At 37.1% G+C, this 15,396-nt stretch overlaps 1 protein-coding gene across 1 annotated transcript in view; it reads right to left on the bottom strand.

Moving 5' to 3' along the window:
* The window catches only part of LOC129100780 (spermatid perinuclear RNA-binding protein-like), a 65,116-nt gene extending 56,889 nt beyond the window's left edge, over positions 1 to 8,227 (bottom strand). The window contains exon 1 of the mRNA XM_054610262.1: positions 7,997 to 8,227. The gene's annotated coding sequence lies outside the window, so the exon portion shown is untranslated. The remainder of the gene's footprint in view (positions 1 to 7,996) is intronic.
* Positions 8,228 to 15,396: the final 7,169 nt, after the last annotated feature.

Here is a 15,396-nt window from a genome sequence, read left to right on the forward strand (position 1 = left end):
GTACACAGCAGAGAGCAGACAGATACAGTTAGAGAGTAGCTGGTGACCATAGCGGAGCATTTAGCAGCTTAAGACACAGATGTTTCCCCCAGGAGGTGGTGGAGACCAAAAACAGAGCTAAAAAGAGAGAGATTGCTCTTTGTCTGCTGGTTGTGTGAATAACCAACTGTTTGCAAAACCATATCAACTTCATAAGGAGATGATTGGTCGCCTTTGTGTAAAAAGGCAAAAAAAAACAACTAAAAAAAATACTTAATACCAGTTTAAGAATGAATGAGAATACATTAGTCAGTAAAATCCACTTAAATATTGAAGCTAGCTCAACTTTTTTTTACAACGCAATGCACCGTCAGGATAAAACAGCTGTTGTTTCTTAATATTAAAAGAATATAAAATGTTTATGGCTACTGGCATCTTTACAGACCTGGTTAAGTGGATAAGGTATCAGCCATGGTGCGACCGATCCACCTTAAATAAAGTTTCTTAATCAATGTCGGAATAGGATTCAGTGTTTATGCTATAACTTACACTCATGTGGCCATAACGGGATACAACTACTGCTAAAGGAATACTTAGGAATATTTTTTATGCAAAGTAAAATGAGGCTAAGAGTATCGCAGAGTGTGGGGTACAGATTACACTTTTGGGGGGTAAAGAGCTCTGGTATCAGATTGGTACTTGGTATTTTGGTGTTAGATAGTATGTTAGTTGATAAAGAAAAGGTTGGATTGGTAAAGGTTAACACTGTTCTTTTACTCGGGCATGAGTGGAGCGTTTGAAACGACTCGTTACAACTCTGTGCAGATTCGGTCTGTTAATTAATTCAGAAAACATCCTTTAAACCAGTGGATTTGCATGAACATCATAATGGAGTTTTCTGTTTCTAGTAGACTGGTACAGGAGGGAGAGCGTAAATAGAAATGTAGGTGTGCTCTGTGACCCGTCGACATGTGAGCCGATGGCCCGATGAGTCCATGAGTTTTGTTTTTCTGGTGAGCGGGTCCCAGTGCTGGCAGGAAAAACAGCCGACTGGCAGCTTCCACAATTCAAACATCCAGAGTGCTGCAGGCTTTCACATTTTCAGAGCACATCAAACAGCTCAGGAGAAGAGCCGTCCTCGTGGGGGGGGGGGAGACTCGGAGAAAAAAACCACAAAAAAAACCCCACTGTGTCCCCGGATGATGAGGTATTTATTTCAACCGGGCAAAGTCAGAGCGATGGCTGGCTGGGATCCGGTTCCTCATCATCTGTCGTCGCCATCGTGGCGGCTCTGAAACCCGGCTTTACTTTCTGAGGTTTATAAGATGAGTGGAGCTCTCCAGACTCGTCGGGTGGGTGAAATAAAAGGGGGAAGGTGGAGGGTGAAATAAGAGAAGATGGAGCTGACGGCAGCAGGAAGGTCTCTGCTCAGGTTTCACCGCTTCACCTCGACAGACCCGCTCAGTGACACTGAGGAGAGGCAGCTAGTGAAGGCAGCACGCAGCGAGTAAACAATATGCTGATGTAGCTATCACTAAATATTAATCTCAATCCATAATTTATGAGGGCGCAATGTTGTAGGGGGGGGGTCGGTGTCGTGCCGTTGTTTGGTCAACGGTTTATGATGTTGTTTATGACTACAGTGCAAAAATGTTTGCCAGATTTTACCTCTTTGCATGTTTGATTCATTGATTTTGCTTTTATGTCTCACATTAAAGATGGATGACACATGGCAGAGTTTCTCTACCAGTATGTGTTGGGAAACTCTGCCAAAAGACATGAAAGACAGTAAAAGCATCATAGTCTGATTCATGTTGAGAGATTCAGTAACACACAACAGTCTAAATCCTGTTTCTGAGGCATGAGATTATCATTATCAAAGATGAAATACATTTGTAATCAGTCTTGTCGTGTAAAATATTTGTTTTACTAAACACAGTTTGGACATTTTGAGCAGCTAAAAAGTAGCTTTGAAAAGTTAAAAACAGAAAGAAATCAAGAAATCCCCACAGTTGAGAGGCTAGAACCAGAACATGTTGATATGTAATTCAAACAATGAATCAATTATCGAACTTTTTACGTTAACTCTGACCACAGCTACATTAAATACAGGCTGGTCTCACCCCGCACTCATAGCTATACCTATGAAAGATAAGGCGCCGTCATTTGAAGATATCCCACAAAATGATTTCTTATATAATCCATGTAATCATGAACCAGGAAGCATAAAGACAGTCGAGGGGTCAAACAAACAGCCAGGAGATCGCTTTCTTAGAAGTTATGGTACTTCCGTGGTTATTTTAACCCAAAATACCATCTTTTCCTAAACCTAACCAAGGAGTTTTGTTTCCTAAATCCAACTAAGTATTTCACGATCTTTTCCTGTGAAGACGGAAGTTTATTTTGAAAAGACTATATTCACGTAATAAGCTGAAATTGACATGTGTTGCTGGACGCACGGAAAATGAGGAGTTACTTTGCATAAGATATACAATCCGTTATATGTGGACACATAAATCTAAAATAGTAATGTGTTATCTTTGCCTGTTTTTGTAATATATATATATATATATATATATATATATATATATATATACAGTATATACCTACATATATATTCATTCATTGAACAGGTGTGGAGGGTCGCTCTGCATTAAGAAGCATCCTTCTGGGTACCACGCAGCGTTTTCTGAACATGTTTTCTGAGGCTCTCTGTGCCGAGAAGAGAGAAAGAAAATAGAGAAACTCAAGAATAAACGTTTTTCATCATGAAAATTGAAGAGTGGCAACAGGGAATATCAGAACCCCGAGACAGTCACTGATTGGAGATAGCCCTGCCACGAACACTCTGTGTGATACTGCTGAGAGGGCGAAGTTAAGGGACGGCATCCACAGCAGACGACGGGGGGGGTTAAAAACTATATGACGGAGCTCCACGGCGGCCTGTCACAGTGGACATGTTGGAGAGAAAGGTGTAGAACTGTACAGCTTCACCAAGATGCTACGACAACAGATGAAACACAACCACAACGGACAGAATGATTGTTGAAAGACTCCTGATTGCTGATTGGATGATAACCACTGAGAGGTCACAACCTGCAGAGAAACAGGACTAACTGTACAGAACGTTGTCAGTTTTTATTTTGCTTTTAAAACTAAGAGATTGTTTCACATATACAGCATCTAAGTCTAGTCTGTCAGCATGCTAACATGTGCTATTTATCACTAAACCCATAGGCTGTATGTAGGAAGTGGAGGTAGTGATCGTGTCTCGAGTTTCCGTTTTGAAGCCTCGAGTTTGGCGATTTTGCCGTCGCCATCTTGGATTACAACAGTTGCCATGTTGTTTTTTTCGCAACCAATGAACACAAGTGACTATATTTGGATTGAGCGAAGTGACGTAGAGACTCCGTACAAGTGTCAAAGTGTAGCCCCGCCCTAAAGCATGCCCTGCTTTATGGTCTGCTTGACTCTAAATGGAGCATCATTTACTAAATGAACATCATGCTGTATTGAAGAAGACTTGAAACTAGAGATTGAGACCATAAACTCATGTTTAGAATGTTTACTGAGGGAATAAATCAAGAGAGAAGTAGAGTCATTTTCTCATAGACTTCTATACAACCAGAGGAGTCGCCCCCTGGTGGTCAGGAGAGAGAATGCAGCTTTAAGACACTTCAGCATCGGCTTCACTCTGCAGAACCGGAGGTTGCCGTCTGCACCAAACACAAACTGCAACTGAGGCTGATGGGAACACCATTACGTTTGCAAAACTACAATTCATTTTGGGGACCAAATGAGCTACTCAGTGGGCTACTTGATTAATTGATCAATCGCTGCAGCTTTTCGATGAGTATCAAATTTTGTGGCAGTCCATTTAACAGATGTTGAGATATTTCAATACAAAACAAAATGCCAGCACACCAGAAGAAGAGCCAGAAGGATTTATCCTCTGGGGAACATGAATGTCTGATCAAACTATAATGCTGATTAATCACGTATACGATGAGATATTTTACTGAAAAGGTCAAATCAAAATAACAAGTTATCTCGGCCAAAACTAAACACCTTAAAACTGTTTATTTGGTTTACAAACCAAATATGGAACGATTTGCTTTATTAGTCTTATATTACATTACATTACATTACATTACATTACAGTCATTTAGCAGACGCTTTTATCCAAAGCGACTTACAGGAAGTGTATTCAACATAGGTATTCAAGAGAACTACTAGTCACCAGAAGTCATAAGTGCATCTCCTTTCTTAAACAAGCATCTTAAAGCATAAACCAGAGCAAAAGTATAGTGCAGAGGCAAATTACTACGAAAACAATAATTGCTACAAACTAATACGAATAGGATAAGTGCAGTAAACGAATACGAATACAATAAGTGCAACAACTAATACGAATGCAATATTGATTGATAAACTATGGGGTTGGTAAAGAGCAGCATGTGGGTAAAGATCTGGCCACGTCTTACAAAGTTGGCCTGTTTTCAAACCAATTAAAAAGCTATTTCATAAATCTAGAGTCATAACAATGAAGCTGATGTAACTCTACATTGAAAAATGACCCTTTATCTAAATTGAACAGCCTAATCAATACTGCAGAGAGCAATGCAAACCAACACTGTGCCTCGTTCCGAGCCACATGCCAGATATAGATCATATTACGGAGATGAAATTAAGTTTTCATTGTCCTCCTGTCGTTTGTTTCAGCCTCTCACAGCTGGTGAACATCTGTCGTCCTATGATTTGAAATAATTAATCAATTATCATAAAATCTGTTGAGGCATTTTCTGTCAAAATATATTCATCCATTATTTGTCCGAGCAATAGACTTATCTGAATTACCATCAACTGCTCTGGACATCACATACTGACATGTTTTATTTCCCAGTGGCATCAACAATCAAAGCCATAATATTTATAGGTGTTTTATTCCTAAAATCATTAGAAATGACCCTCGAAACATCAAATCAGCAGTGGAGGCTCTCCAGATTCAAAGCATCAAACGCTGCAACATCAAAAAGCAACGCAGCAGAACAGAGAGCCGTCCTGGAACGCTTCCAGACCATGTCCTCTGCCAACAAGCCATACATACATGATCATTTATCGTCTTTCATTGAACCATATCCTGATAGAAACATTGTGATACACAAATATGTCGACTAAATTGATAACAACAATACACTGATTCAAATTTCTCAAAAAATGTGATTATTTTGCACTAAAAGTATGAATTAAATGAGATAAATGACTAATCTCTTTCCATTTGTTAAGTATTTAATTCAAACAAAGCCATGTAGTTATTGCATATAGACTATTTATTTGTTGTACTACCAAAACATGCTATATATCGTGATATTTATCGTTATTTAGATATGAAATGACCTAGATATTGCCCATGCTCTACATGACCACAAACTCAACTGTAATGACGAAACAAAAAGGTGATAAGAAGCATAAATTGTATTTATCTCATCAATCTAGACTATGTATGAAAAACTGATTAAAAAAACACATCCAGATAAGTCCAAATACATTTCCTATGTCATGTTGAATTACTGGAGAAACGTGTCTGAATTTATGGTCAAAACATTTAGAATTTTTTTGTTTTGTTGTTTTTGTTGAAATGATGCAGCCATAAAAGACAAAGTACGTCAAGGTTTAAACATTTCACTGGATATAAGTCAGATCTTATATCTGGAACTTGCAGAAACACAACACACATTTTGTTCTCTAAATTTGACAAAGCACAAAAGTAATAAATTATATTTGTAGTAATTTGTTCACGTAATTGTGATATTGGGAATATGAAAACAAAGAGTGCAGCAGCCTGATCGATCAACTGGGTCAGTAGGTTGAAGCTTAACCTCAGCGTCTTCTCTGAGGATTAACTGGTTAAAAAAACATGATTGTATTCCTCACACACAGAGCAGGAAATGAAAACAAAATGTCAGAGACACACTTGATCCTCATTAATTAGATCCTCCCGCTTCCTCGTCAACACTTTCAGCAGCAGCCGGTCCAGAGGAGGTCGTGAGCGAACATTAGGCTCCGGTGACCGTTTCTATTTACATTCCTCTGAGGAGACAGCTGCTCCGGGGCTTCTGGATCTGATCACCCAGACCTGAAGCAGTGAGTGTTTCTCGGGTTCAAACCAGGCGGCGACATCCGGTTCTACCGAATGAAGAAGTGTCTTAAACCTGCATTCTCTCTCCTGTCCACCAGGGGGCGACTCCTCTGGTTGTATAGAAGTCTATGAGAAAATGACTCTACTTCTCTCTTGATTTATTCCCTCAGTAAACATTGTAAACATGAGTTTATGGTCTCAATCTCTAGTTTCAAGTCTTCTTCAATACAGCATGATGTTCATTTAGTAAATGATGCTCCATTTAGAGTCAAACAGACCATAAAGCAGGGGATGCTTTAGGGCGGGGCTACACACTGATTGACAGGTCGACACCAGAGACGTTTACAGTTTGATGCCAAGATCTACAAGAACAATGCAAAGTCAAGCTGCTACCTGTGCAGGTGAACAGGCTCTCATTTCAATGTAAACAGACAGAAAGTCAAATCAATGTCACAGTGATATTTGGAGCTGGGTGATATAAAAATATCACTTTCATATCATGATATGAAACTATACATTTACATTTAATACAATTATTTCATAGTATTAATATTCTTGGTTTAAAGGGTGGGTTCAGATTTTTTAAAAGGCTATTTTAATACAATACTCACACGTTAATATGTTCATTGATATAGTTATTGATCGCAGTGATTCCTTCTTTCCATACTAGCTGTGAGGAGATCCTTCCTTAGTGTTAATATAACAGGAGAGCATGGGAACAACATTCACCGTCACTTCTGCACCAGATTCCAATCAAAAAATGACAAATTTAACCAGGTTCCCATTCGATTTGACACACTGACTGCTGATTAGCTGTGTTGTCACATTAAGGACACATGTATACAGAATAAAGACGAATTGAAGCTAACCTTTAGCTCCTCTGAATCATGTCAATCACACTGCAATTCAAGCTTTTTAATCAAAAGTAACTTCTCATACATTGCTAGTGTGTAAATTCACAAAGAATTGATATGTATCTTGAAGATTTCTTCTCATACATTTCTAGTGTGTAAATTTCCCCTGAAAACACCATCAAACCATATTGATATGTATAAATATGAAGTTATTATATCATTTCTAGCTGACCAGAAGAGATGCTTTCTTAGTGTTCTTATAATAGGAGAGCATGGGGACAAAATTCACCTTCACTTCTGCACCAAATACCATTAAAAAAAAGATAAATTTAACAATATGCTCTAAAGAAAAACACCAAAATGTATTGATTTGTATAAATATGAAGTTATAATAGTGTTCTTATAATAGGAGAGCATGGGGACAAAATTCACCTTCTATTCTGCACCAAATTCTATTCAAAAAATGACAAATTTAACAATATGCTCTAAAAACACCATCAAAACATATTGATTTGTATAAATATGAAGTTATAATATAATTTCTAGCTGACCAGAAGAGATACTTTCTTAGTGTTCTTATAATAGGAGAGCATGGGGACAAAATTCACCTTCACTTCTGCACCAAATTCTATTAAAAAAATGACAAATTTAACAATATGCTCTAAAAACACCACCAAAACATATTGATTTGTATAAATATGAAGTTATTATGTCACTCCTAGAGAACCAACATGACATTTAACCATGCAAAGTATTGCTTACTTTAAATGGGACACATCCCTCAGCAGCACAATGAGGGTCTCTACCTGCAGGACTACAACAGGTGCACTTAAAATGTATTTATTATTATTATTCTTTTTTATTTTTTTTGCAAAAGCTTTAAAGTGAAAGTAAAACAATGTGTGGTCTCATAAATAAGTATTTAAATTCCCTTTAAATAAAGCAAGGTTTAGGACTTCCAGAGGTGTGCACGCGTTCACCCTCCTCTCTGCCCGAAAAACTGACACCAAAAGCGGACACTTACCTGCAGCCCGACGGAGCGCTCAGCTCCGGGAAGGAGACGAGGAAGGAAGCTCGGATGTCTCCTTGTCCCGAGAAATCCTGCAGAAAATGTCACTTTTCCGGGTTGTTGTTGTTGCTCCTGAGTCCTGGTGCAGAGAGAATACAGTCCAGGTGCGGAGCTCGGTTTGTAGTCCGGACTCTCAGCGTGCAGTAGGAGGAAGGAAGGAAGGAGGGAGGACGCGACCACAGCGGAGGAGGCAGCGACCGGTCTGCGGCCAGCTGAACGCGGGGGGGCGGGGCGGAGCGGAGCGGAGGCTGCGCATGCGCATCAGCGACTGCTACTGCGAAACAAAGATCGTCTAATGAAAGGATGAGCCAAGGAGAGGTTTTTAGAGACAGGCCGACCTGAGGTCATGACCCCAGTTATAGCTTTGAGACTACTATTTTATATTATGAATTATATATATTTATATGTGTGTAAATAAATATATACACACATATGTATATATATATATATATATATATATATATATATATATATATATATATATATATATATATAGGTTATATATATTAGTTTGTAGCACTTATTGTATTCGTATTAGTTTGTAGCACTTATTGTATTCTACTATTTTATATTATGAATTATATATATTTATATGTATATAAATAAATATATACACACACACATATATATATATATATATATATATATATAGGTTATATATATAGGTTATATATATCAGTTTCATTGCACTTATTGTATTCATAGTAATTTGCCTATTTTATATTATGAATTATATATATTTATATGTGTATAAATAAATATATGCACTTATTGTATATATTAGTTTGTTGCAATTATTGTATTCGTAGTAATTTGCCTATTTTATATTATGAATTATATATATTTATATGTGTATAAATAAATATTTTATATTATGAATTATATATATTTATATATATATATATATATATATATATATATATATATACATTACACATTACACTATTACATTACACTGTGCAATAATAGTTAAAAAAAAGTTAAATAGTTAAAATAGTTTTTTTCTGTCTGTAAATATAATATTTCAGTTATTGTTGTTTTTCTACTGTTTTTTTTATTGCTTATTTATAATACTTGTTTTTTTTATTTTCATTTTTTATTATTTTATCTTGTCTTCTTCTACTATGTCTCTTGTGTGCACTTTACTCTACGCTGCTGTAAGCCTGCAAATTTCCCTGCTGTGGGACTAATAAAGGATTATCTTATCTTATCTTATCTTATCTTATCTTATCTTATCTTATCTTATCTTATCTTATCTTATCTCTTATAGGTTATATATTTTAGTTTATTGCACTTATTGTATTCGTATTAGTTTATTGCACTTATCCTATTTGTATTGTTTTTGCACTTATTGTACCGTATTAGTTTATTGCACTTATTGTACTTGTTTTATTCCAATAAAATGAAAAAAAAAATTCATTATAACTATTCGCATGTGAGAATCAAGAAAAAGTGACTTTGGATCAATAAATTATCCAAATAGTTGTAGATTAAATTTCCCGTTGATCAACTACTGATTGCTCTACACATAATAATGAACTTATTCCAAACATAAAACCCCACAGACCTCATTATTATGCTGACGTTTAGTAAACAAACATTCATTTAGTTCTATTCATCATATTTTGATGTTTTTATTGGGTCTATCGAGCAGTGAAAGGATTTATAGGTTTTCATGCTCAACATTTGCGACGGTGACGGGAGTTTCCTGCAGATGTGGCAGAGGAAGCAGAGGCATTCATTAACTCTTTGACCTTTGTGCTAAAAATAGACTCCAAAATTACAACTTTACATGTCAAGAATGCCGGTAAAAGCGTCTCTACGTGATTAATGGCTGATCATCCGTCACTATTCTTACTCTGTATACAAGATTTTCCCCCTTCAGCTGATTAAATGCTGGACTGATACTCATGTTCCATCTGCAGCCTCTAATTTGAACATTTCACCCCCGACCGTCTGCACACTGTTTACCTTTAAATCCTTCTGCAGCCCAAACCAGCATGCTGCAGAAACGACCACACAAACCTCACGTGGCTCCTCAAACTGCTCGGTTCTAACATGCTGGAGTCATTTTTCACTGTGAGAGAAACTCACTCACAGCACATGACAATTATGGTGTGAATCACCGAGTTATACAACCACAACATGCAGCAGAAGACGTGACACGGTGACTAACTTTGAGAGCCACGTCATCCGTCTCTGGCATCACACTGTGTTTATAATGCTGCATTATTTTACATACTTGATGAAGCTTTTCTCAGTATGCATCACTGTAATTAATGAACAGCAGATTGAAGCATGAGAGATATGTGAGCGGTTTTCTAGATAATCTGAAAATACTGTCAACAGACATAAATAAAAATCAATTTTCTCCATGTTTTTAGTAATAAAATGTTGTATAAATCAGGCTATGAATGATATCTGAACAAACCCCTCTGTAGAAACCTTCAGAATATAGAGAGGAATGAAGCTGTAAAGTTTGGTGTATGTAAGAGCTACTGAAGTGGAGATTTATGGATCAGAGTCTGAGAAAAAACTCATTTAGAGAAAACGTCCTTTAAAGATATGTTTAGTTAAATTACATACATGTTGAAGACTCTACAGGTGAATAGGGTAAAAAACATAACTAATAGATATCAACATGAAACTTCACCAGATGATTACTGATATTAAGATGATTATTTTTTGTATTACAAGTTTTCTGAAATGTTATGTTTAAATATGCAAATGAGGCATTAGCTAATTGTAACTGTAGTAAAATAAATGTTTTCCTTCCACTAGTCTGAAAGAAGATGTGTTATGGAAGCAAAATAGACTCAAAATGCCAAAACATGGTTTGTCACTATAGTGTCTTTCTTAGAATATTAAAAAGTAAGTTGATATTTTTAAATATTTAACAAAAAACAAACAAAAACAATCTTCCCTTAAGAGCTCTGAGTGACCTACTTGTCTTGTTTTGTGCATAAAGCACTTTGTGAACTAAACACCCTGACTGACCTCAGCCTCCTGTTAAACCTTATGAATAGGCCCTGATGCCATAAAATGTGGAGGTTTGAGAGTCAGCATGTAAAGAACAGACCTGCTGTCAGTGTCCTGTTACTCAGGAGCAACACGCATCAACCGTATGTGCCTGTGAAACACTTAAAAGTACATTTGAAAACACATTTTTTTTATGAAAGAATTGATTAAAATCAACCAGAGGTCTTTGAGTAATCTAGGAGTACACGTCTCAGAATATTTTCAAAGTAACTTTTACTGTACTGCAGTACTGGAAACATTCTCCTGTGAGCTCATCTGAATGCAAGAAAAGGACAACGAGGACTGTGTGAAAACTCACAGGAGAGGTGTGAAGATTGTTTAGAAGTTTCATCTGCACAGAAAGAAAACTGAAACATTTCTCTGTTGGTTAGATTCTGATTCTTCTGTGTAGAGGAAAAAACATGTTCTGAGCATGTGGTCTCTGCTGGATCTGGGTCTGTCCACGGTGGACTGGTCTCTGCTGGATCTGGGTCTGTCCACGGTGGACTGGTCTCTGCTGGATCTGGGTCTGTCCACGGTGGACTGGTCTCTGCTGGATCTGGGTCTGTCCACGGTGGACTGGTCTCTGCTGGAGTCTGGTCTGAAGGAGTTTCTGGTGAACCTTCATGATTTCATCTGGTTTCTCCAGAATCCGACCCGGTGGCTCCGATGACGAGCTTTAAGAATAACTTTATAGAAACAGACGATCTTCTCTCTGATGGTCTGGTTTACTGATGGAGGTCTATAGAGGATCAGGACTAAACTGAGACTGTTTATAATAATATATCATAATTAATTAGTTGCTTTATGTTAAGTATTAATAAGCTAAATCTGCAAAGAGTAACGTTTAACTAAAGTTATAAATGTAGTGGAGTAAAAAGTACAATATTTGCTTCCCAAATGTAACGGGATACGAGTATGAAGTAGCATACAATTGAAAAATTGTACAATACTTACTCTCCACTACTGGATATATATATATATATAAAAAAGTTCATATATATATATATATATATAGACAGAAAGGAGAACATTTGAAACCACAGCTGTCTTAATTGGTGTTTTTGGTTCCACGAATCAGCAGCAGAGTGACACCTCCTAGTTTTTTCTGCTCTTAATCTCCTCTCAGGTGCAGAAACAGAAGCTTGTCCTCCAGCAGGAGAGCCAGGCCGCACAGGTAAACTCTTAAAGACATCCTGCTGGTGAGTCACACACACACACACACACACACACACACACACACACACACACACACACACACACACACACACACACACACACACACACACACACACACACACACACATCAACCAAACCATCAGAGCAGCAGTTCATTCACATCAGCTCAGCACTCAAATGTCAGTAATTGCATCAATTTGCAACGCTCGGGTTGGCTTTTATTTCTCCCCTCGTTGATTAATTAATAATCACACACATGGAAGTTGCACTGGAGTCTGATGAAGATGACAGCCGGTCAGTTTTTAGACTCCTGATGTGTCTGAGCTTCATCATCGCCTCTCAGAAGCTTTCAATATTTTCTGCTTTTAAAAAACACACAAATAAAAAAATGTTTTCTCACATTCAAACTCAACTCTGGCTTCCTCTCTTTCACACACACACACACACACACACACACACACACACACACACACACACACACACACACACACACACACACACACACACACACACACTTGGCATGGAGGAGGAACGCTGCTTATCTCATCTGTTGTCATGTTGCACCACTCTGTAACCCCGTTTAGACCGAGACACTCCGGCTTGTTGTTCTGCTGCATCAGCAAAGTGGATTACAAGGGTGTGTGTGTGTGTGTGTGTGTGTGTGTGTGTGTGTGTGTGTGTGTGTGTGTGTGTGTGTGTGTGTGTGTGTGTGTGTGTGTGTGTGTGTGTGCGTCACTTAACAGCAGGTGGGACTATAGAGTCTCTGCAGCAGCCCTCCAGCCTGTTTTCATCCAAACACAAACACATACAAGTTTTTTGTTGTTGTGATTTTCACACTTATTACGATCCTGTGGAGGTATGGAAGTTCTCTGAAGACAAAATGTCCCTTCGCTAAGTCCCGCCCCCTCCGATTGCAAACTGGCCAATTGTAGTGTAGCGTTAATTTACAGGCTGGGATGTAGTCATGGTTAAACGTTGTGTAATAGACAGGCGGCAACTTCTGGTTCTGGTAAGTGAAGCCAATGCAGAAGAGTCTTAAACCTGCATTCTCTCTCCTGTCCAGCAGGGGGCGACTCCTCTGGTTGTATAGAAGTCTATGAGAAAATGACTCTACTTCTCTCTTGATTTATTCCCTCAGTAAACATTGTAAACATGAGTTTATGGTCTCAATCTCTAGTTTCAAGTCTTCTTCAATACAGCATGATGTTCATTTAGTAAATGATGCTCCATTTACAGTCACACAGAGTCTAAAATGTCTTACAATCCCGCAGAGCTAACATTAGCAGAGTACGTTAGCACATAAAAGAGGGGAACTTATACTCATTTTACGAAAAGTTACTATTCAAAATAAAAATAATCTTCACGGGAAACAACTCAGTTATGTTTACGAAAAGATCGTGAAATACTAGAAGCAAAAGTAGAAAGAAGAAGAAGAAGAAGAAGAAGAAGAAGAAGAATATAAATGTGTTTTCAGTGTGGGTTAACTGAAAACTCAAAGAAGAAGAAGAATTGCTTTCATTGCAAAATTAAATCATGTACCAAATTTGATATTTTTTCTCCTTTAATCAGATTTTCAGAAGCACATTTTGGACATTAGTCATGTGCACCACCTTCTGTCCTACTGCTGAAGGCTGATGGCAGAACTTCTCTCTCCTAAATCAAACCTTCATTTAATGTTAAAGTTCATCCTTGTTTGTGTTTTCATGTTGCTCCATTAGCTCCATCTCCTAATCTGTGACCTCATGCTGAGAGTGTTGTGAAGGTCACCTTTGTTTACAGCTAATTAATTCAGTAATTTAATTATATTGATGTTAATGCTGCAGGTAGCCATTAGGCGTGCGTCCATAATTATCATCTGTGGGAGAGAAATGCAACTGAAATATCTATTCTTACATGAACACTCTACATACCGTATTCTTATTTCAGGTGGTGCAACGGGGAACAAACAAAGGTAATGTTGGATATCTAATTTTCTCCATGTTTTCAGTAATAAATATTGTATAAATCAGGCTATGAATGATATATGAACAAACCCCTCTGTAGAAACCTTCAGAATATAGAGAGGAATGAAGCTGTAAAGTTTGGTGTATGTAAGAGCTACTGAAGTGGAGATTTATGGATCAGAGTCTGAGAAAAAACTCATTTAGAGAAAACGTCCTTTAAAGATATGTTTAGTTAAATTACATACATGTTGAAGACTCTACAGGTGAATAGGGTAAAAAAAATAACTAATAGATATCAACATGAAACTTCACCAGATGATTACTGACATTAAGATGATTATTTTTTGCATTGCAAGTTGCCAGAAGTTTAATATTTAAATATGCAAATGAGGCATTATCTCATTAAATATGTACACAAACCGGTCTGTTCCAGCAGACTCCATTTCAACACGGCACTAAACCAAACATACTGCATTTGCCGACCAGACTGCACGACTTAAGAAGCAAGTACACAAAATATGACAGCTGGTGAACCGTAGTGATAGTAAACATGTATTTAACACGGCTGGAGTCACTGCTCTCATGCTTCTATTAACAAAGTATTTTAAGAGCTAAAGATGTGCTGCACAACGTTTGTGATGAATTCAAAATTTGTAGAATTTGGGGTTGCCTAAAAGAATTATATATGATAAATATATTTTGTTCATAATAAATAACCTCAAATGCTCATAAACAATAACACGACCATCATTGTTAAACTATATATATCATTTTTCTTGCATGTTTGTTCTTTATTATACATATTTAATAAGAATTTTTGAAAGGATCCTGAGATCTATAAGATTTTCATGCCGACTGCTTTTCTGTTATTGTTGTCCAAATGACGATAAATCAGTTGAAAATTCTTTAGTTAGGTTGAGGAGAAGATGGTAAAACACTTAGTTAGGTTTAGTAAATACTTTGGATCGTGAAATACTTAGTTAGGTTCATGAAAAGATCGTAAAACACTTAGTTAAGTTTAAGAACAGATCGTGAAATACTTAGTTAGGTTTAAGAAAAGATCGTGAAATACTTAGTTAGGTTTAAGAAAAAGATCTTAGTTAGGTTTAAGAAAAGATCGTAAAATACTTAGTTAGGTTTAAGAAAAGATCGTAAAATACTTAGTTAGGTTTAAGAAAAGATCGTAAAATACTTAGTTAGGTTCATGAAAAGATC

This window comes from Anoplopoma fimbria, chromosome 13, assembly GCF_027596085.1.
Source record: "Anoplopoma fimbria isolate UVic2021 breed Golden Eagle Sablefish chromosome 13, Afim_UVic_2022, whole genome shotgun sequence".
Taxonomy (NCBI): Eukaryota; Metazoa; Chordata; class Actinopteri; order Perciformes; family Anoplopomatidae; genus Anoplopoma; species Anoplopoma fimbria.